The sequence below is a fragment of the Chrysoperla carnea genome, assembly GCF_905475395.1.
Source record: "Chrysoperla carnea chromosome X unlocalized genomic scaffold, inChrCarn1.1 SUPER_X_unloc_2, whole genome shotgun sequence".
Taxonomy (NCBI): Eukaryota; Metazoa; Arthropoda; class Insecta; order Neuroptera; family Chrysopidae; genus Chrysoperla; species Chrysoperla carnea.
In genome coordinates, this window is record NW_025408145.1 from 64,393 (window position 1) to 86,866 (window position 22,474).

The following is a 22,474-nucleotide window of genomic DNA, read 5'->3' on the forward strand; positions in this document are numbered from 1 at the left end:
TCCGATAAATTTAAACAGGCTTTCCTTTTTGGGAAGCCACTAATTTTATTTATATAAGAGTAAATAAATTTGTTAATAAATATAACATATTATATAATTTGTTTACAACAAATTATTTTGTTTATAACATACATTACCAAATATTTTTATTTATTTTTTTTTTTTATTGTAATATATCTGCAATAATAACTTATAATTTGTATATTATCTATTTTATTTTACAATAACTTATTGAATTTTTGAAAAAATTTTATTATAAATTAATATACTATTATATTTTTTATATATACAAGTTAAGAGTAACAAGTATCGATAGGAGATTATCGAATTTATAACTAATAAAACATTTCGCCTTAATCAAAGAAAATAAAGATTTTGCTATACCATTTTTTATACTTTCAATAAATAATTTATTATTAAATTTTTATTATTTCATTTATTTTTTAAAATTATTAAAAATATTTTTCTAATAATTATAAGCGTACATAAACAAGTAGTAAATGTAAAATGAAAATAATAAAGGTAATGTAATGCATTTGCATTACACTGATTTACGATATATATTCCGCGATATCCTTTATTATATTTAAAATTAATAATATTGACATACTAATAATAGATATATTCAAGCTATTAATATATAAAATTTTATATTAAATATGATATTAATAATTGTTTATTTTATTTTTTTGTATATATAAAAATAATTTACTCTTATTTAAAAAATTTGATGGCTCTCTTAAAAAGAGAGCCGTTTTTATATGTTGATGTATTTTTATGTTATCAATTAAATAATATTTTCGATTTATTTATTTTGAACTTGTATATTTTGTAACAGCTTTAGTACCTTCACTAACAGCGTGCTTTGCCAATTCACCAGGTAATAATAATCGAACTGCGGTTTGAATTTCCCGACTTGTGATTGTTGAACGTTTATTATAATGTGCTAAACGTGATGCTTCAGCAGCAATACGTTCAAAAATATCATTAACAAAACTGTTCATGATACTCATAGCTTTACTAGAGATACCAGTATCAGGATGCACTTGTTTTAATACTTTGTAAATGTAAATTGCATATGATTCCTTGCGCTTCCTCTTCTTTTTCTTATCACTCTTTGATATATTTTTTTGAGCTTTGCCAGCTTTTTTTGCTGCTTTTCCACTTGTTTTTGGTGGCATTGTTACAAACAATTAATATACACAGATAGTTACAGAACACCAGTCAGTATATGTATGAGCGTGTCGTGTATACAACTAGCGTATTATATACGCGAAGATGGATATAACAATAAAAATGAATACTACTCTCTGATTGGCTGAAAATAATACTATAAGGTGATTGGTTTATTTTTAAAGTTTTATATTTTATAAATATTATAAATTAAAATACCCAAATAACATTTTAAACATTTATGTTACAATCCCCGTAACGTACACATCTGTGTGATTATATTTACAAAAAAAAGTATTAATTAAATAAATTTATTCGCTATGTCTGGACGAGGTAAAGGTGGTAAAGTAAAGGGAAAGGCAAAGTCAAGATCAAGCCGAGCAGGATTACAATTTCCTGTTGGAAGAATTCACAGATTATTACGAAAAGGAAATTATGCTGAACGAGTAGGTGCTGGTGCCCCAGTATATTTGGCTGCTGTTATGGAATATTTGGCTGCAGAAGTTCTTGAGTTAGCTGGTAATGCTGCCCGTGATAACAAAAAAACACGTATCATTCCACGTCATTTACAATTGGCAATTCGTAATGATGAAGAATTAAATAAATTATTATCTGGTGTAACAATTGCTCAAGGTGGTGTATTACCAAACATTCAAGCAGTGTTATTACCAAAGAAAACTGAAAAGAAAGCATAAATTAAAAACATTGCATTAATTTTTATAATAATAATACATCGATCATAGGCCTTTTAATAAAAGGCCACAAATTTATTTAAAATAAGAGTAAAAATTATTTTTATAAATAATATATTATAATATTTTTTTAAAGAATCAATTTAAATAATTATAAATTAATGATTCTTTTTTTTTTTTCTTTTTTTATATGTTATTATGGAAATAATTCATCATATTATGATGACATTTAGGTAACATATTATAAGAATATTCATAAAATATTATCAAAATAATATTGTATTATGATGATATTTAGACAAAATATTATAAGAATATACACAAAATATTATCAAAATAATATCATTAGATAACAAAACTGTTCATGATACTCATACCTTTACTAGAGATAAAAGTATCAGGATGCACTTGTATTAATACATATTATCACAACATCACAAAATATTTTTTAAAAGGAAAAATTTTTTTAAAATTATTATAAAATTTGATTGAATTAAATTTCAATTTATTTTTTTAATAATTAAAGAAAAAAAAAAAAAAAGCATATAAACTTTCTATTGAAAATGTTATTTTAAACTAGATGGCCAAGTGAACTTCGTTACACAAACAATATATGACGTATTCGTTATTTAAATAATCAGTATCCTTTGATATTATATCAATACGTTACTCTCTTCTTTTGATACATATTAATAAAATTTCAATTTATAAGATTTTATGTCAATTATATAAATAATATTATAAATTTTCTAAATACATAAGTTAAGTAACAAAAAATTTGAATAACAAGATAAATTTATATATTATGTTTTAATACTCGATACTATAATATATCGCATCCGTTACCAATTATTCGGTATCCTTTGATTTATACACAGAATGAACTAAAAATATATATCAAATTTATTTTATTTATTTATATATTTAATATTATTATTATTATTTTATATTACAAAGTTTCTTAACGAAGCTTACAATGATTTCTCATATCGTACTTAACAAAATTATTTAGATCATATAAAATTTAAATTGTTAAAAAATTTGTATATTTATTATTATTATTATTTATTTTTATTAAAATTACATAACATAAAATTAATAATATTTTAATAATTATATAAATTAATTCTTATTTAAAATAATCTTATATTAATCTCAACAAATACTCTAATAATATATTTTGTCATAAATTTTTTTATATTTAAAATAAATATTATAATATATAAATACTTATATCAGTATAAAATTTCTTTATATAATTATGAAAAAATTAATTTAATAGTTAATTATTGATATTAATGCATAAATAAAAGTATTTTCTAATGAAATATATTTTGTCAATGTTCGATTAACACATTTCATAATAATACGTTTTCATTATTGACAAAAAAAGTTTTTCTAAAAATGAAATCTTATACTATAATATATAAATATATATATTAAATTTTTTAATTATTTATATACTAATAATTTATAATAAATCGATATTAAATAAAAAATAAAAATATATACTTTTTAAGTTTACCTTAAAAATATTATTGTTTTGTATGATTGAAATAATTAATATTAAACTATGTTTATTAATAATTGTTAATAAAAAAATTAAATATATTTTAATTTATAAAATAAATATTATTATTAAATTTATAATTTATTATTTTATATATTATAGAAATTGAAAAAATAAATCATGTTTACTACGACAGTAAATTAGAAATACTATTTAATTTTTATGTGTTTTCTACATGGTACTTTGACTTACATAGGGACTTATATTATTGTGAATAATGATATAATTGAAAACCTTTATTTTTTATTTGATAGAATTATTATATTTTATCATTTAAATATTTATAATAAATACATTATTTTTATAAAGTAAAAAAATATGGCCGAAGAAAATTCTACAGCTGTTGCAGCAACTGCGGTTACTGCTGCTTCTACAACACCAACAAAAAAAGCAACAGCTTCTGGTGCTAAACGTACAAAACAACATTCAAAACCAACACATCCACGTACATCAGAAATGGTTGTTAACGCAATTAAAAATTTAAAAGAACGTGGTGGTTCATCATTACAAGCAATTAAAAAATATTTAGCTGCAAATTATAAAGTGGATTCTGATAAAATTTCACCATTTATTAAAAAATATTTAAAAGCTGCTGTAACTGAGGGAGCCTTGGTACAAACTAAAGGTAAAGGTGCATCTGGTTCATTCAAATTGGCTGCTTCCGCTTCATCTAATTCTTCAGCTAAATCAAAAGTATCCAAAAAAGAAAGTGGAGCAAAAGGTTCAGCAAAGAGTGCTAAAAGTAAACGGGCACCAAAAGAAAAGAAAGCCACAACTACATCATTGGCAGCCAAAAAGCCTAAAGCAAAAAAAGCGACTCCATCATCATCAACTGCTGCTAAAAAAGTTACTGCAAAATCATCAGCGGCATCAAAAAAAGCACCAGTTAAAGCAAAACCAGCAAAAAGTACAAAATCCGCTGCCAAAAGTAGCCCTGCTCGTAAACCGAAAGCACCAAAAGCTAAGAAAGCTTCTGTTGCCAAATCATCTCCTACAAAAATTAAAAAAGCAGCACCAAAAAAGAAATGATCTGTTACTTTAATAATATATTGAAATATTTCATTATTTTTGCTAAAAAATGAAAATAACATAGGCCTTAATACAGGCCACAAATTAATATTTGATAAGAGTAAATTATTTTTTGTATAAATATTTTATAAAATAATAGTTTAGAAACATTTGCCACAGTCAGTACCACGGATGGGTGGCCACTTGAGAATACTGTGTGCGGTTGCATTTTTATTTAAAATATATGGTATAATAAATAAGTATATATTTAAATTGATTACTTCATTGAAAATTTTAATAATATACTTTAATATTAATGATATTTATGAAAAATATATATTTGTAAAAATTTTCATTTATTACTGGCAACAGCCATACCACGTTGAAAACACCGGTTCTCGTCCGATCACCGAAGTTAAGCAACATTGGGCACAGTCAGTACTTGGATGGGTGACCGCTTGGGAACACTGTGTGCGGTTGCCTTTTTATATTAAAAATATATATTATTTTTCTTCTTTTCTTTTTTTTTACACACCATATATAAATATATGTTATTTAGAAATGTAAACCTTTTATATTATTCGTCAACAAATAAATATTATTTTTTGTATAAAATTTTATTGCATTTATAACTCATATCATGGTTACTTTAAAGCGAGAAGTTTTTTTAATATTTCAAATGAATATAAAATAATATAAATTTTATGAAATTTATTTATTTTTAGAAATAGCAATCGCTTATAATTATAACAAAATTTTAATAATGTTTAATTTTATTTCAATAATTTATATATATATATATATATATATATTTTTTAATAAAAATAATATACTCTTATTTAATAATATATGTTGGTCCTATATATAGGACCGAAAATATTTCTTATTTGTTTTTTTTTTTTTAAATTGTCATTTAAAACGCTTATGCACGTTCTCCACGAATACGTCTTGCCAATTGTATATCCTTAGGCATAATTGTAACACGCTTTGCATGAATTGCGCATAAATTGGTATCTTCAAATAAACCTACTAAATAGGCTTCACTAGCTTCTTGTAATGCCATAACAGCTGAACTTTGGAAACGTAAATCGGTTTTAAAATCTTGTGCAATTTCACGTACTAAACGTTGGAATGGTAATTTACGAATTAACAATTCAGTACTTTTTTGATAACGACGAATTTCTCGTAAAGCTACTGTACCAGGACGATATCTGTGTGGTTTTTTTACTCCACCAGTTGCTGGTGCACTTTTACGTGCAGCTTTCGTTGCTAATTGTTTTCTTGGTGCTTTACCACCAGTTGATTTACGTGCAGTTTGCTTGGTTCTAGCCATTTTCAAATAATAATGTTTTTACAAAAAAACACACAATTTTAAAAATTATATTCGACAATTTGATACTACAAAGTCAAATGTTTAAATGCGAAATAAATGTGTTGTATTTATATTTATATGAAATTTCAAAATTTTTGTTGTCATATCCTATTGGATAGCTATCAGAGTATGGACTAATCAAATTGTATAGGCGTGGCTTAAAAAATCTTTAATGCTTTATATAAAAAGGCACAATTGTACCGGCGCTCACATACATTACAATACTTGTGAGGTTAACACACGTGTTATCCGTTCGTTAAAATATTGTAAATAATTTTTTATTAAAATGACTGGCAGAGGAAAAGGTGGAAAGGGTCTTGGAAAAGGGGGTGCAAAACGTCATAGAAAAGTTTTGCGTGATAATATCCAAGGTATTACAAAACCTGCAATTCGTCGTTTAGCACGACGAGGTGGAGTAAAACGTATCTCTGGTTTAATTTATGAAGAAACACGTGGTGTACTTAAAGTATTCCTTGAAAATGTTATTCGGGATGCTGTTACATATACTGAACACGCAAAACGTAAAACAGTTACAGCTATGGATGTTGTATATGCATTAAAACGACAAGGTCGTACTTTGTATGGTTTTGGAGGTTAAGAAAATATAATAATTTACTTAAAATATTTAGTAAATTTATTAAAGAATATTTAATACATCCGATAAATTTAAACAGGCTTTCCTTTTTGGGAAGCCACTAATTTTATTTATATAAGAGTAAATAAATTTGTTAATAAATATAACATATTATATAATTTGTTTACAACAAATTATTTTGTTTATAACATACATTACCAAATATTTTTATTTATTTTTTTTTTTTATTGTAATATATCTGCAATAATAACTTATAATTTGTATATTATCTATTTTATTTTACAATAACTTATTGAATTTTTGAAAAAATTTTATTATAAATTAATATACTATTATATTTTTTATATATACAAGTTAAGAGTAACAAGTATCGATAGGAGATTATCGAATTTATAACTAATAAAACATTTCGCCTTAATCAAAGAAAATAAAGATTTTGCTATACCATTTTTTATACTTTCAATAAATAATTTATTATTAAATTTTTATTATTTCATTTATTTTTTAAAATTATTAAAAATATTTTTCTAATAATTATAAGCGTACATAAACAAGTAGTAAATGTAAAATGAAAATAATAAAGGTAATGTAATGCATTTGCATTACACTGATTTACGATATATATTCCGCGATATCCTTTATTATATTTAAAATTAATAATATTGATATACTAATAATAGATATATTCAAGCTATTAATATATAAAATTTTATATTAAATATGATATTAATAATTGTTTATTTTATTTTTTTGTATATATAAAAATAATTTACTCTTATTTAAAAAATTTGATGGCTCTCTTAAAAAGAGAGCCGTTTTTATATGTTGATGTATTTTTATGTTATCAATTAAATAATATTTTCGATTTATTTATTTTGAACTTGTATATTTTGTAACAGCTTTAGTACCTTCACTAACAGCGTGCTTTGCCAATTCACCAGGTAATAATAATCGAACTGCGGTTTGAATTTCCCGACTTGTGATTGTTGAACGTTTATTATAATGTGCTAAACGTGATGCTTCAGCAGCAATACGTTCAAAAATATCATTAACAAAACTGTTCATGATACTCATAGCTTTACTAGAGATACCAGTATCAGGATGCACTTGTTTTAATACTTTGTAAATGTAAATTGCATATGATTCCTTGCGCTTCCTCTTCTTTTTCTTATCACTCTTTGATATATTTTTTTGAGCTTTGCCAGCTTTTTTTGCTGCTTTTCCACTTGTTTTTGGTGGCATTGTTACAAACAATTAATATACACAGATAGTTACAGAACACCAGTCAGTATATGTATGAGCGTGTCGTGTATACAACTAGCGTATTATATACGCGAAGATGGATATAACAATAAAAATGAATACTACTCTCTGATTGGCTGAAAATAATACTATAAGGTGATTGGTTTATTTTTAAAGTTTTATATTTTATAAATATTATAAATTAAAATACCCAAATAACATTTTAAACATTTATGTTACAATCCCCGTAACGTACACATCTGTGTGATTATATTTACAAAAAAAAGTATTAATTAAATAAATTTATTCGCTATGTCTGGACGAGGTAAAGGTGGTAAAGTAAAGGGAAAGGCAAAGTCAAGATCAAGCCGAGCAGGATTACAATTTCCTGTTGGAAGAATTCACAGATTATTACGAAAAGGAAATTATGCTGAACGAGTAGGTGCTGGTGCCCCAGTATATTTGGCTGCTGTTATGGAATATTTGGCTGCAGAAGTTCTCGAGTTAGCTGGTAATGCTGCCCGTGATAACAAAAAAACACGTATCATTCCACGTCATTTACAATTGGCAATTCGTAATGATGAAGAATTAAATAAATTATTATCTGGTGTAACAATTGCTCAAGGTGGTGTATTACCAAACATTCAAGCAGTGTTATTACCAAAGAAAACTGAAAAGAAAGCATAAATTAAAAACATTGCATTAATTTTTATAATAATAATACATCGATCATAGGCCTTTTAATAAAAGGCCACAAATTTATTTAAAATAAGAGTAAAAATTATTTTTATAAATAATATATTATAATATTTTTTTAAAGAATCAATTTAAATAATTATAAATTAATGATTCTTTTTTTTTTTTCTTTTTTTATATGTTATTATGGAAATAATTCATCATATTATGATGACATTTAGGTAACATATTATAAGAATATTCATAAAATATTATCAAAATAATATTGTATTATGATGATATTTAGACAAAATATTATAAGAATATACACAAAATATTATCAAAATAATATCATTAGATAACAAAACTGTTCATGATACTCATACCTTTACTAGAGATAAAAGTATCAGGATGCACTTGTATTAATACATATTATCACAACATCACAAAATATTTTTTAAAAGGAAAAATTTTTTTAAAATTATTATAAAATTTGATTGAATTAAATTTCAATTTATTTTTTTAATAATTAAAGAAAAAAAAAAAAAAAGCATATAAACTTTCTATTGATAATGTTATTTTAAACTAGATGGCCAAGTGAACTTCGTTACACAAACAATATATGACGTATTCGTTATTTAAATAATCAGTATCCTTTGATATTATATCAATACGTTACTCTCTTCTTTTGATACATATTAATAAAATTTCAATTTATAAGATTTTATGTCAATTATATAAATAATATTATAAATTTTCTAAATACATAAGTTAAGTAACAAAAAATTTGAATAACAAGATAAATTTATATATTATGTTTTAATACTCGATACTATAATATATCGCATCCGTTACCAATTATTCGGTATCCTTTGATTTATACACAGAATGAACTAAAAATATATATCAAATTTATTTTATTTATTTATATATTTAATATTATTATTATTATTTTATATTACAAAGTTTCTTAACGAAGCTTACAATGATTTCTCATATCGTACTTAACAAAATTATTTAGATCATATAAAATTTAAATTGTTAAAAAATTTGTATATTTATTATTATTATTATTTATTTTTATTAAAATTACATAACATAAAATTAATAATATTTTAATAATTATATAAATTAATTCTTATTTAAAATAATCTTATATTAATCTCAACAAATACTCTAATAATATATTTTGTCATAAATTTTTTTATATTTAAAATAAATATTATAATATATAAATACTTATATCAGTATAAAATTTCTTTATATAATTATGAAAAAATTAATTTAATAGTTAATTATTGATATTAATGAATAAATAAAAGTATTTTCTAATGAAATATATTTTGTCAATGTTCGATTAACACATTTCATAATAATACGTTTTCATTATTGACAAAAAAAGTTTTTCTAAAAATGAAATCTTATACTATAATATATATATTTATATATTAAATTTTTTAATTATTTATATACTAATAATTTATAATAAATCGATATTAAATAAAAAATAAAAATATATACTTTTTAAGTTTACCTTAAAAATATTATTGTTTTGTATGATTGAAATAATTAATATTAAACTATGTTTATTAATAATTGTTAATAAAAAAATTAAATATATTTTAATTTATAAAATAAATATTATTATTAAATTTATAATTTATTATTTTATATATTATAGAAATTGAAAAAATAAATCATGTTTACTACGACAGTAAATTAGAAATACTATTTAATTTTTATGTGTTTTCTACATGGTACTTTGACTTACATAGGGACTTATATTATTGTGAATAATGATATAATTGAAAACCTTTATTTTTTATTTGATAGAATTATTATATTTTATCATTTAAATATTTATAATAAATACATTATTTTTATAAAGTAAAAAAATATGGCCGAAGAAAATTCTACAGCTGTTGCAGCAACTGCGGTTACTGCTGCTTCTACAACACCAACAAAAAAAGCAACAGCTTCTGGTGCTAAACGTACAAAACAACATTCAAAACCAACACATCCACGTACATCAGAAATGGTTGTTAACGCAATTAAAAATTTAAAAGAACGTGGTGGTTCATCATTACAAGCAATTAAAAAATATTTAGCTGCAAATTATAAAGTGGATTCTGATAAAATTTCACCATTTATTAAAAAATATTTAAAAGCTGCTGTAACTGAGGGAGCCTTGGTACAAACTAAAGGTAAAGGTGCATCTGGTTCATTCAAATTGGCTGCTTCCGCTTCATCTAATTCTTCAGCTAAATCAAAAGTATCCAAAAAAGAAAGTGGAGCAAAAGGTTCAGCAAAGAGTGCTAAAAGTAAACGGGCACCAAAAGAAAAGAAAGCCACAACTACATCATTGGCAGCCAAAAAGCCTAAAGCAAAAAAAGCGACTCCATCATCATCAACTGCTGCTAAAAAAGTTACTGCAAAATCATCAGCGGCATCAAAAAAAGCACCAGTTAAAGCAAAACCAGCAAAAAGTACAAAATCCGCTGCCAAAAGTAGCCCTGCTCGTAAACCGAAAGCACCAAAAGCTAAGAAAGCTTCTGTTGCCAAATCATCTCCTACAAAAATTAAAAAAGCAGCACCAAAAAAGAAATGATCTGTTACTTTAATAATATATTGAAATATTTCATTATTTTTGCTAAAAAATGAAAATAACATAGGCCTTAATACAGGCCACAAATTAATATTTGATAAGAGTAAATTATTTTTTGTATAAATATTTTATAAAATAATAGTTTAGAAACATTTGCCACAGTCAGTACCACGGATGGGTGGCCACTTGAGAATACTGTGTGCGGTTGCATTTTTATTTAAAATATATGGTATAATAAATAAGTATATATTTAAATTGATTACTTCATTGAAAATTTTAATAATATACTTTAATATTAATGATATTTATGAAAAATATATATTTGTAAAAATTTTCATTTATTACTGGCAACAGCCATACCACGTTGAAAACACCGGTTCTCGTCCGATCACCGAAGTTAAGCAACATTGGGCACAGTCAGTACTTGGATGGGTGACCGCTTGGGAACACTGTGTGCGGTTGCCTTTTTATATTAAAAATATATATTATTTTTCTTCTTTTCTTTTTTTTTACACACCATATATAAATATATGTTATTTAGAAATGTAAACCTTTTATATTATTCGTCAACAAATAAATATTATTTTTTGTATAAAATTTTATTGCATTTATAACTCATATCATGGTTACTTTAAAGCGAGAAGTTTTTTTAATATTTCAAATGAATATAAAATAATATAAATTTTATGAAATTTATTTATTTTTAGAAATAGCAATCGCTTATAATTATAACAAAATTTTAATAATGTTTAATTTTATTTCAATAATTTATATATATATATATATATATATATATTTTAATAAAAATAATATACTCTTATTTAATAATATATGTTGGTCCTATATATAGGACCGAAAATATTTCTTATTTGTTTTTTTTTTTTTAAATTGTCATTTAAAACGCTTATGCACGTTCTCCACGAATACGTCTTGCCAATTGTATATCCTTAGGCATAATTGTAACACGCTTTGCATGAATTGCGCATAAATTGGTATCTTCAAATAAACCTACTAAATAGGCTTCACTAGCTTCTTGTAATGCCATAACAGCTGAACTTTGGAAACGTAAATCGGTTTTAAAATCTTGTGCAATTTCACGTACTAAACGTTGGAATGGTAATTTACGAATTAACAATTCAGTACTTTTTTGATAACGACGAATTTCTCGTAAAGCTACTGTACCAGGACGATATCTGTGTGGTTTTTTTACTCCACCAGTTGCTGGTGCACTTTTACGTGCAGCTTTCGTTGCTAATTGTTTTCTTGGTGCTTTACCACCAGTTGATTTACGTGCAGTTTGCTTGGTTCTAGCCATTTTCAAATAATAATGTTTTTACAAAAAAACACACAATTTTAAAAATTATATTCGACAATTTGATACTACAAAGTCAAATGTTTAAATGCGAAATAAATGTGTTGTATTTATATTTATATGAAATTTCAAAATTTTTGTTGTCATATCCTATTGGATAGCTATCAGAGTATGGACTAATCAAATTGTATAGGCGTGGCTTAAAAAATCTTTAATGCTTTATATAAAAAGGCACAATTGTACCGGCGCTCACATACATTACAATACTTGTGAGGTTAACACACGTGTTATCCGTTCGTTAAAATATTGTAAATAATTTTTTATTAAAATGACTGGCAGAGGAAAAGGTGGAAAGGGTCTTGGAAAAGGGGGTGCAAAACGTCATAGAAAAGTTTTGCGTGATAATATCCAAGGTATTACAAAACCTGCAATTCGTCGTTTAGCACGACGAGGTGGAGTAAAACGTATCTCTGGTTTAATTTATGAAGAAACACGTGGTGTACTTAAAGTATTCCTTGAAAATGTTATTCGGGATGCTGTTACATATACTGAACACGCAAAACGTAAAACAGTTACAGCTATGGATGTTGTATATGCATTAAAACGACAAGGTCGTACTTTGTATGGTTTTGGAGGTTAAGAAAATATAATAATTTACTTAAAATATTTAGTAAATTTATTAAAGAATATTTAATACATCCGATAAATTTAAACAGGCTTTCCTTTTTGGGAAGCCACTAATTTTATTTATATAAGAGTAAATAAATTTGTTAATAAATATAACATATTATATAATTTGTTTACAACAAATTATTTTGTTTATAACATACATTACCAAATATTTTTATTTATTTTTTTTTTTATTGTAATATATCTGCAATAATAACTTATAATTTGTATATTATCTATTTTATTTTACAATAACTTATTGAATTTTTGAAAAAATTTTATTATAAATTAATATACTATTATATTTTTTATATATACAAGTTAAGAGTAACAAGTATCGATAGGAGATTATCGAATTTATAACTAATAAAACATTTCGCCTTAATCAAAGAAAATAAAGATTTTGCTATACCATTTTTTATACTTTCAATAAATAATTTATTATTAAATTTTTATTATTTCATTTATTTTTTAAAATTATTAAAAATATTTTTCTAATAATTATAAGCGTACATAAACAAGTAGTAAATGTAAAATGAAAATAATAAAGGTAATGTAATGCATTTGCATTACACTGATTTACGATATATATTCCGCGATATCCTTTATTATATTTAAAATTAATAATATTGATATACTAATAATAGATATATTCAAGCTATTAATATATAAAATTTTATATTAAATATGATATTAATAATTGTTTATTTTATTTTTTTGTATATATAAAAATAATTTACTCTTATTTAAAAAATTTGATGGCTCTCTTAAAAAGAGAGCCGTTTTTATATGTTGATGTATTTTTATGTTATCAATTAAATAATATTTTCGATTTATTTATTTTGAACTTGTATATTTTGTAACAGCTTTAGTACCTTCACTAACAGCGTGCTTTTCCAATTCACCAGGTAATAATAATCGAACTGCGGTTTGAATTTCCCGACTTGTGATTGTTGAACGTTTATTATAATGTGCTAAACGTGATGCTTCAGCAGCAATACGTTCAAAAATATCATTAACAAAACTGTTCATGATACTCATAGCTTTACTAGAGATACCAGTATCAGGATGCACTTGTTTTAATACTTTGTAAATGTAAATTGCATATGATTCCTTGCGCTTCCTCTTCTTTTTCTTATCACTCTTTGATATATTTTTTTGAGCTTTGCCAGCTTTTTTTGCTGCTTTTCCACTTGTTTTTGGTGGCATTGTTACAAACAATTAATATACACAGATAGTTACAGAACACCAGTCAGTATATGTATGAGCGTGTCGTGTATACAACTAGCGTATTATATACGCGAAGATGGATATAACAATAAAAATGAATACTACTCTCTGATTGGCTGAAAATAATACTATAAGGTGATTGGTTTATTTTTAAAGTTTTATATTTTATAAATATTATAAATTAAAATACCCAAATAACATTTTAAACATTTATGTTACAATCCCCGTAACGTACACATCTGTGTGATTATATTTACAAAAAAAAGTATTAATTAAATAAATTTATTCGCTATGTCTGGACGAGGTAAAGGTGGTAAAGTAAAGGGAAAGGCAAAGTCAAGATCAAGCCGAGCAGGATTACAATTTCCTGTTGGAAGAATTCACAGATTATTACGAAAAGGAAATTATGCTGAACGAGTAGGTGCTGGTGCCCCAGTATATTTGGCTGCTGTTATGGAATATTTGGCTGCAGAAGTTCTCGAGTTAGCTGGTAATGCTGCCCGTGATAACAAAAAAACACGTATCATTCCACGTCATTTACAATTGGCAATTCGTAATGATGAAGAATTAAATAAATTATTATCTGGTGTAACAATTGCTCAAGGTGGTGTATTACCAAACATTCAAGCAGTGTTATTACCAAAGAAAACTGAAAAGAAAGCATAAATTAAAAACATTGCATTAATTTTTATAATAATAATACATCGATCATAGGCCTTTTAATAAAAGGCCACAAATTTATTTAAAATAAGAGTAAAAATTATTTTTATAAATAATATATTATAATATTTTTTTAAAGAATCAATTTAAATAATTATAAATTAATGATTCTTTTTTTTTTTTCTTTTTTTATATGTTATTATGGAAATAATTCATCATATTATGATGACATTTAGGTAACATATTATAAGAATATTCATAAAATATTATCAAAATAATATTGTATTATGATGATATTTAGACAAAATATTATAAGAATATACACAAAATATTATCAAAATAATATCATTAGATAACAAAACTGTTCATGATACTCATACCTTTACTAGAGATAAAAGTATCAGGATGCACTTGTATTAATACATATTATCACAACATCACAAAATATTTTTTAAAAGGAAAAATTTTTTTAAAATTATTATAAAATTTGATTGAATTAAATTTCAATTTATTTTTTTAATAATTAAAGAAAAAAAAAAAAAAAGCATATAAACTTTCTATTGAAAATGTTATTTTAAACTAGATGGCCAAGTGAACTTCGTTACACAAACAATATATGACGTATTCGTTATTTAAATAATCAGTATCCTTTGATATTATATCAATACGTTACTCTCTTCTTTTGATACATATTAATAAAATTTCAATTTATAAGATTTTATGTCAATTATATAAATAATATTATAAATTTTCTAAATACATAAGTTAAGTAACAAAAAATTTGAATAACAAGATAAATTTATATATTATGTTTTAATACTCGATACTATAATATATCGCATCCGTTACCAATTATTCGGTATCCTTTGATTTATACACAGAATGAACTAAAAATATATATCAAATTTATTTTATTTATTTATATATTTAATATTATTATTATTATTTTATATTACAAAGTTTCTTAACGAAGCTTACAATGATTTCTCATATCGTACTTAACAAAATTATTTAGATCATATAAAATTTAAATTGTTAAAAAATTTGTATATTTATTATTATTATTATTTATTTTTATTAAAATTACATAACATAAAATTAATATTATTTTAATAATTATATAAATATATTTTTAAATATATTTATATATTTTTTAATAAAAATAATATACTCTTATTTAATAATATATGTTGGTCCTATATATAGGACCGAAAATATTTCTTATTTGTTTTTTTTTTTTTAAATTGTCATTTAAAACGCTTATGCACGTTCTCCACGAATACGTCTTGCCAATTGTATATCCTTAGGCATAATTGTAACACGCTTTGCATGAATTGCGCATAAATTGGTATCTTCAAATAAACCTACTAAATAGGCTTCACTAGCTTCTTGTAATGCCATAACAGCTGAACTTTGGAAACGTAAATCGGTTTTAAAATCTTGTGCAATTTCACGTACTAAACGTTGGAATGGTAATTTACGAATTAACAATTCAGTACTTTTTTGATAACGACGAATTTCTCGTAAAGCTACTGTACCAGGACGATATCTGTGTGGTTTTTTTACTCCACCAGTTGCTGGTGCACTTTTACGTGCAGCTTTCGTTGCTAATTGTTTTCTTGGTGCTTTACCACCAGTTGATTTACGTGCAGTTTGCTTGGTTCTAGCCATTTTCAAATAATAATGTTTTTACAAAAAAACACACAATTTTAAAAATTATATTCGACAATTTGATACTACAAAGTCAAATGTTTAAATGCGAAATAAATGTGTTGTATTTATATTTATATGAAATTTCAAAATTTTTGTTGTCATATCCTATTGGATAGCTATCAGAGTATGGACTAATCAAATTGTATAGGCGTGGCTTAAAAAATCTTTAATGCTTTATATAAAAAGGCACAATTGTACCGGCGCTCACATACATTACAATACTTGTGAGGTTAACACACGTGTTATCCGTTCGTTAAAATATTGTAAATAATTTTTTATTAAAATGACTGGCAGAGGAAAAGGTGGAAAGGGTCTTGGAAAAGGGGGTGCAAAACGTCATAGAAAAGTTTTGCGTGATAATATCCAAGGTATTACAAAACCTGCAATTCGTCGTTTAGCACGACGAGGTGGAGTAAAACGTATCTCTGGTTTAATTTATGAAGAAACACGTGGTGTACTTAAAGTATTCCTTGAAAATGTTATTCGGGATGCTGTTACATATACTGAACACGCAAAACGTAAAACAGTTACAGCTATGGATGTTGTATATGCATTAAAACGACAAGGTCGTACTTTGTATGGTTTTGGAGGTTAAGAAAATATAATAATTTACTTAAAATATTTAGTAAATTTATTAAAGAATATTTAATACATCCGATAAATTTAAACAGGCTTTCCTTTTTGGGAAGCCACTAATTTTATTTATATAAGAGTAAATAAATTTGTTAATAAATATAACATATTATATAATTTGTTTACAACAAATTATTTTGTTTATAACATACATTACCAAATATTTTTATTTATTTTTTTTTTTTATTGTAATATATCTGCAATAATAACTTATAATTTGTATATTATCTATTTTATTTTACAATAACTTATTGAATTTTTGAAAAAATTTTATTATAAATTAATATACTATTATATTTTTTATATATACAAGTTAAGAGTAACAAGTATCGATAGGAGATTATCGAATTTATAACTAATAAAACATTTCGCCTTAATCAAAGAAAATAAAGATTTTGCTATACCATTTTTTATACTTTCAATAAATAATTTATTATTAAATTTTTATTATTTCATTTATTTTTTAAAATTATTAAAAATATTTTTCTAATAATTATAAGCGTACATAAACAAGTAGTAAATGTAAAATGAAAATAATAAAGGTAATGTAATGCATTTGCATTACACTGATTTACGATATATATTCCGCGATATCCTTTATTATATTTAAAATTAATAATATTGATATACTAATAATAGATATATTCTAGCTATTAATATATAAAATTTTATATTAAATATGATATTAATAATTGTTTATTTTATTTTTTTGTATATATAAAAATAATTTACTCTTATTTAAAAAATTTGATGGCTCTCTTAAAAAGAGAGCCGTTTTTATATGTTGATGTATTTTTATGTTATCAATTAAATAATATTTTCGATTTATTTATTTTGAACTTGTATATTTTGTAACAGCTTTAGTACCTTCACTAACAGCGTGCTTTGCCAATTCACCAGGTAATAATAATCGAACTGCGGTTTGAATTTCCCGACTTGTGATTGTTGAACGTTTATTATAATGTGCTAAACGTGATGCTTCAGCAGCAATACGTTCAAAAATATCATTAACAAAACTGTTCATGATACTCATAGCTTTACTAGAGATACCAGTATCAGGATGCACTTGTTTTAATACTTTGTAAATGTAAATTGCATATGATTCCTTGCGCTTCCTCTTCTTTTTCTTATCACTCTTTGATATATTTTTTTGAGCTTTGCCAGCTTTTTTTGCTGCTTTTCCACTTGTTTTTGGTGGCATTGTTACAAACAATTAATATACACAGATAGTTACAGAACACCAGTCAGTATATGTATGAGCGTGTCGTGTATACAACTAGCGTATTATATACGCGAAGATGGATATAACAATAAAAATGAATACTACTCTCTGATTGGCTGAAAATAATACTATAAGGTGATTGGTTTATTTTTAAAGTTTTATATTTTATAAATATTATAAATTAAAATACCCAAATAACATTTTAAACATTTATGTTACAATCCCCGTAACGTACACATCTGTGTGATTATATTTACAAAAAAAAGTATTAATTAAATAAATTTATTCGCTATGTCTGGACGAGGTAAAGGTGGTAAAGTAAAGGGAAAGGCAAAGTCAAGATCAAGCCGAGCAGGATTACAATTTCCTGTTGGAAGAATTCACAGATTATTACGAAAAGGAAATTATGCTGAACGAGTAGGTGCTGGTGCCCCAGATATTTGGCTGCTGTTATGGAATATTTGGCTGCAGAAGTTCTCGAGTTAGCTGGTAATGCTGCCCGTGATAACAAAAAAACACGTATCATTCCACGTCATTTACAATTGGCAATTCGTAATGATGAAGAATTAAATAAATTATTATCTGGTGTAACAATTGCTCAAGGTGGTGTATTACCAAACATTCAAGCAGTGTTATTACCAAAGAAAACTGAAAAGAAAGCATAAATTAAAAACATTGCATTAATTTTTATAATAATAATACATCGATCATAGGCCTTTTAATAAAAGGCCACAAATTTATTTAAAATAAGAGTAAAAATTATTTTTATAAATAATATATTATAATATTTTTTTAAAGAATCAATTTAAATAATTATAAATTAATGATTCTTTTTTTTTTTTCTTTTTTTATATGTTATTATGGAAATAATTCATCATATTATGATGACATTTAGGTAACATATTATAAGAATATTCATAAAATATTATCAAAATAATATTGTATTATGATGATATTTAGACAAAATATTATAAGAATATACACAAAATATTATCAAAATAATATCATTAGATAACAAAACTGTTCATGATACTCATACCTTTACTAGAGATAAAAGTATCAGGATGCACTTGTATTAATACATATTATCACAACATCACAAAATATTTTTTAAAAGGAAAAATTTTTTTAAAATTATTATAAAATTTGATTGAATTAAATTTCAATTTATTTTTTTAATAATTAAAGAAAAAAAAAAAAAAAGCATATAAACTTTCTATTGAAAATGTTATTTTAAACTAGATGGCCAAGTGAACTTCGTTACACAAACAATATATGACGTATTCGTTATTTAAATAATCAGTATCCTTTGATATTATATCAATACGTTACTCTCTTCTTTTGATACATATTAATAAAATTTCAATTTATAAGATTTTATGTCAATTATATAAATAATATTATAAATTTTCTAAATACATAAGTTAAGTAACAAAAAATTTGAATAACAAGATAAATTTATATATTATGTTTTAATACTCGATACTATAATATATCGCATCCGTTACCAATTATTCGGTATCCTTTGATTTATACACAGAATGAACTAAAAATATATATCAAATTTATTTTATTTATTTATATATTTAATATTATTATTATTATTTTATATTACAAAGTTTCTTAACGAAGCTTACAATGATTTCTCATATCGTACTTAACAAAATTATTTAGATCATATAAAATTTAAATTGTTAAAAAATTTGTATATTTATTATTATTATTATTTATTTTTATTAAAATTACATAACATAAAATTAATAATATTTTAATAATTATATAAATTAATTCTTATTTAAAATAATCTTATATTAATCTCAACAAATACTCTAATAATATATTTTGTCATAAATTTTTTTATATTTAAAATAAATATTATAATATATAAATACTTATATCAGTATAAAATTTCTTTATATAATTATGAAAAAATTAATTTAATAGTTAATTATTGATATTAATGCATAAATAAAAGTATTTTCTAATGAAATATATTTTGTCAATGTTCGATTAACACATTTCATAATAATACGTTTTCATTATTGACAAAAAAAGTTTTTCTAAAAATGAAATCTTATACTATAATATATATATTTATATATTAAATTTTTTAATTATTTATATACTAATAATTTATAATAAATCGATATTAAATAAAAAATAAAAATATATACTTTTTAAGTTTACCTTAAAAATATTATTGTTTTGTATGATTGAAATAATTAATATTAAACTATGTTTATTAATAATTGTTAATAAAAAAATTAAATATATTTTAATTTATAAAATAAATATTATTATTAAATTTATAATTTATTATTTTATATATTATAGAAATTGAAAAAATAAATCATGTTTACTACGACAGTAAATTAGAAATACTATTTAATTTTTATGTGTTTTCTACATGGTACTTTGACTTACATAGGGACTTATATTATTGTGAATAATGATATAATTGAAAACCTTTATTTTTTATTTGATAGAATTATTATATTTTATCATTTAAATATTTATAATAAATACATTATTTTTATAAAGTAAAAAAATATGGCCGAAGAAAATTCTACAGCTGTTGCAGCAACTGCGGTTACTGCTGCTTCTACAACACCAACAAAAAAAGCAACAGCTTCTGGTGCTAAACGTACAAAACAACATTCAAAACCAACACATCCACGTACATCAGAAATGGTTGTTAACGCAATTAAAAATTTAAAAGAACGTGGTGGTTCATCATTACAAGCAATTAAAAAATATTTAGCTGCAAATTATAAAGTGGATTCTGATAAAATTTCACCATTTATTAAAAAATATTTAAAAGCTGCTGTAACTGAGGGAGCCTTGGTACAAACTAAAGGTAAAGGTGCATCTGGTTCATTCAAATTGGCTGCTTCCGCTTCATCTAATTCTTCAGCTAAATCAAAAGTATCCAAAAAAGAAAGTGGAGCAAAAGGTTCAGCAAAGAGTGCTAAAAGTAAACGGGCACCAAAAGAAAAGAAAGCCACAACTACATCATTGGCAGCCAAAAAGCCTAAAGCAAAAAAAGCGACTCCATCATCATCAACTGCTGCTAAAAAAGTTACTGCAAAATCATCAGCGGCATCAAAAAAAGCACCAGTTAAAGCAAAACCAGCAAAAAGTACAAAATCCGCTGCCAAAAGTAGCCCTGCTCGTAAACCGAAAGCACCAAAAGCTAAGAAAGCTTCTGTTGCCAAATCATCTCCTACAAAAATTAAAAAAGCAGCACCAAAAAAGAAATGATCTGTTACTTTAATAATATATTGAAATATTTCATTATTTTTGCTAAAAAATGAAAATAACATAGGCCTTAATACAGGCCACAAATTAATATTTGATAAGAGTAAATTATTTTTTGTATAAATATTTTATAAAATAATAGTTTAGAAACATTTGCCACAGTCAGTACCACGGATGGGTGGCCACTTGAGAATACTGTGTGCGGTTGCATTTTTATTTAAAATATATGGTATAATAAATAAGTATATATTTAAATTGATTACTTCATTGAAAATTTTAATAATATACTTTAATATTAATGATATTTATGAAAAATATATATTTGTAAAAATTTTCATTTATTACTGGCAACAGCCATACCACGTTGAAAACACCGGTTCTCGTCCGATCACCGAAGTTAAGCAACATTGGGCACAGTCAGTACTTGGATGGGTGACCGCTTGGGAACACTGTGTGCGGTTGCCTTTTTATATTAAAAATATATATTATTTTTCTTCTTTTCTTTTTTTTTACACACCATATATAAATATATGTTATTTAGAAATGTAAACCTTTTATATTATTCGTCAACAAATAAATATTATTTTTTGTATAAAATTTTATTGCATTTATAACTCATATCATGGTTACTTTAAAGCGAGAAGTTTTTTTAATATTTCAAATGAATATAAAATAATATAAATTTTATGAAATTTATTTATTTTTAGAAATAGCAATCGCTTATAATTATAACAAAATTTTAATAATGTTTAATTTTATTTCAATAATTTATATATATATATATATATATATATATATATTTTTAATAAAAATAATATACTCTTATTTAATAATATATGTTGGTC

The 22,474-nt window shown here is 23.8% G+C and overlaps 3 non-coding genes across 3 annotated transcripts; all 3 read left to right on the plus strand.

Moving 5' to 3' along the window:
* Positions 1-4,807: 4,807 nt before the first annotated feature.
* On the plus strand, positions 4,808-4,926 carry LOC123304083. The gene has a single exon (XR_006536136.1). It is a non-coding gene; the product is annotated as a 5S ribosomal RNA (ribosomal RNA).
* Positions 4,927-11,278: 6,352 nt separating this feature from the next.
* LOC123304084 lies at positions 11,279-11,397 on the plus strand. The gene has a single exon (XR_006536137.1). It is a non-coding gene; the product is annotated as a 5S ribosomal RNA (ribosomal RNA).
* A 10,578-nt stretch (positions 11,398-21,975) lies between these two features.
* On the plus strand, positions 21,976-22,094 carry LOC123304085. Its single transcript, XR_006536138.1, has one exon. It is a non-coding gene; the product is annotated as a 5S ribosomal RNA (ribosomal RNA).
* Positions 22,095-22,474: the final 380 nt, after the last annotated feature.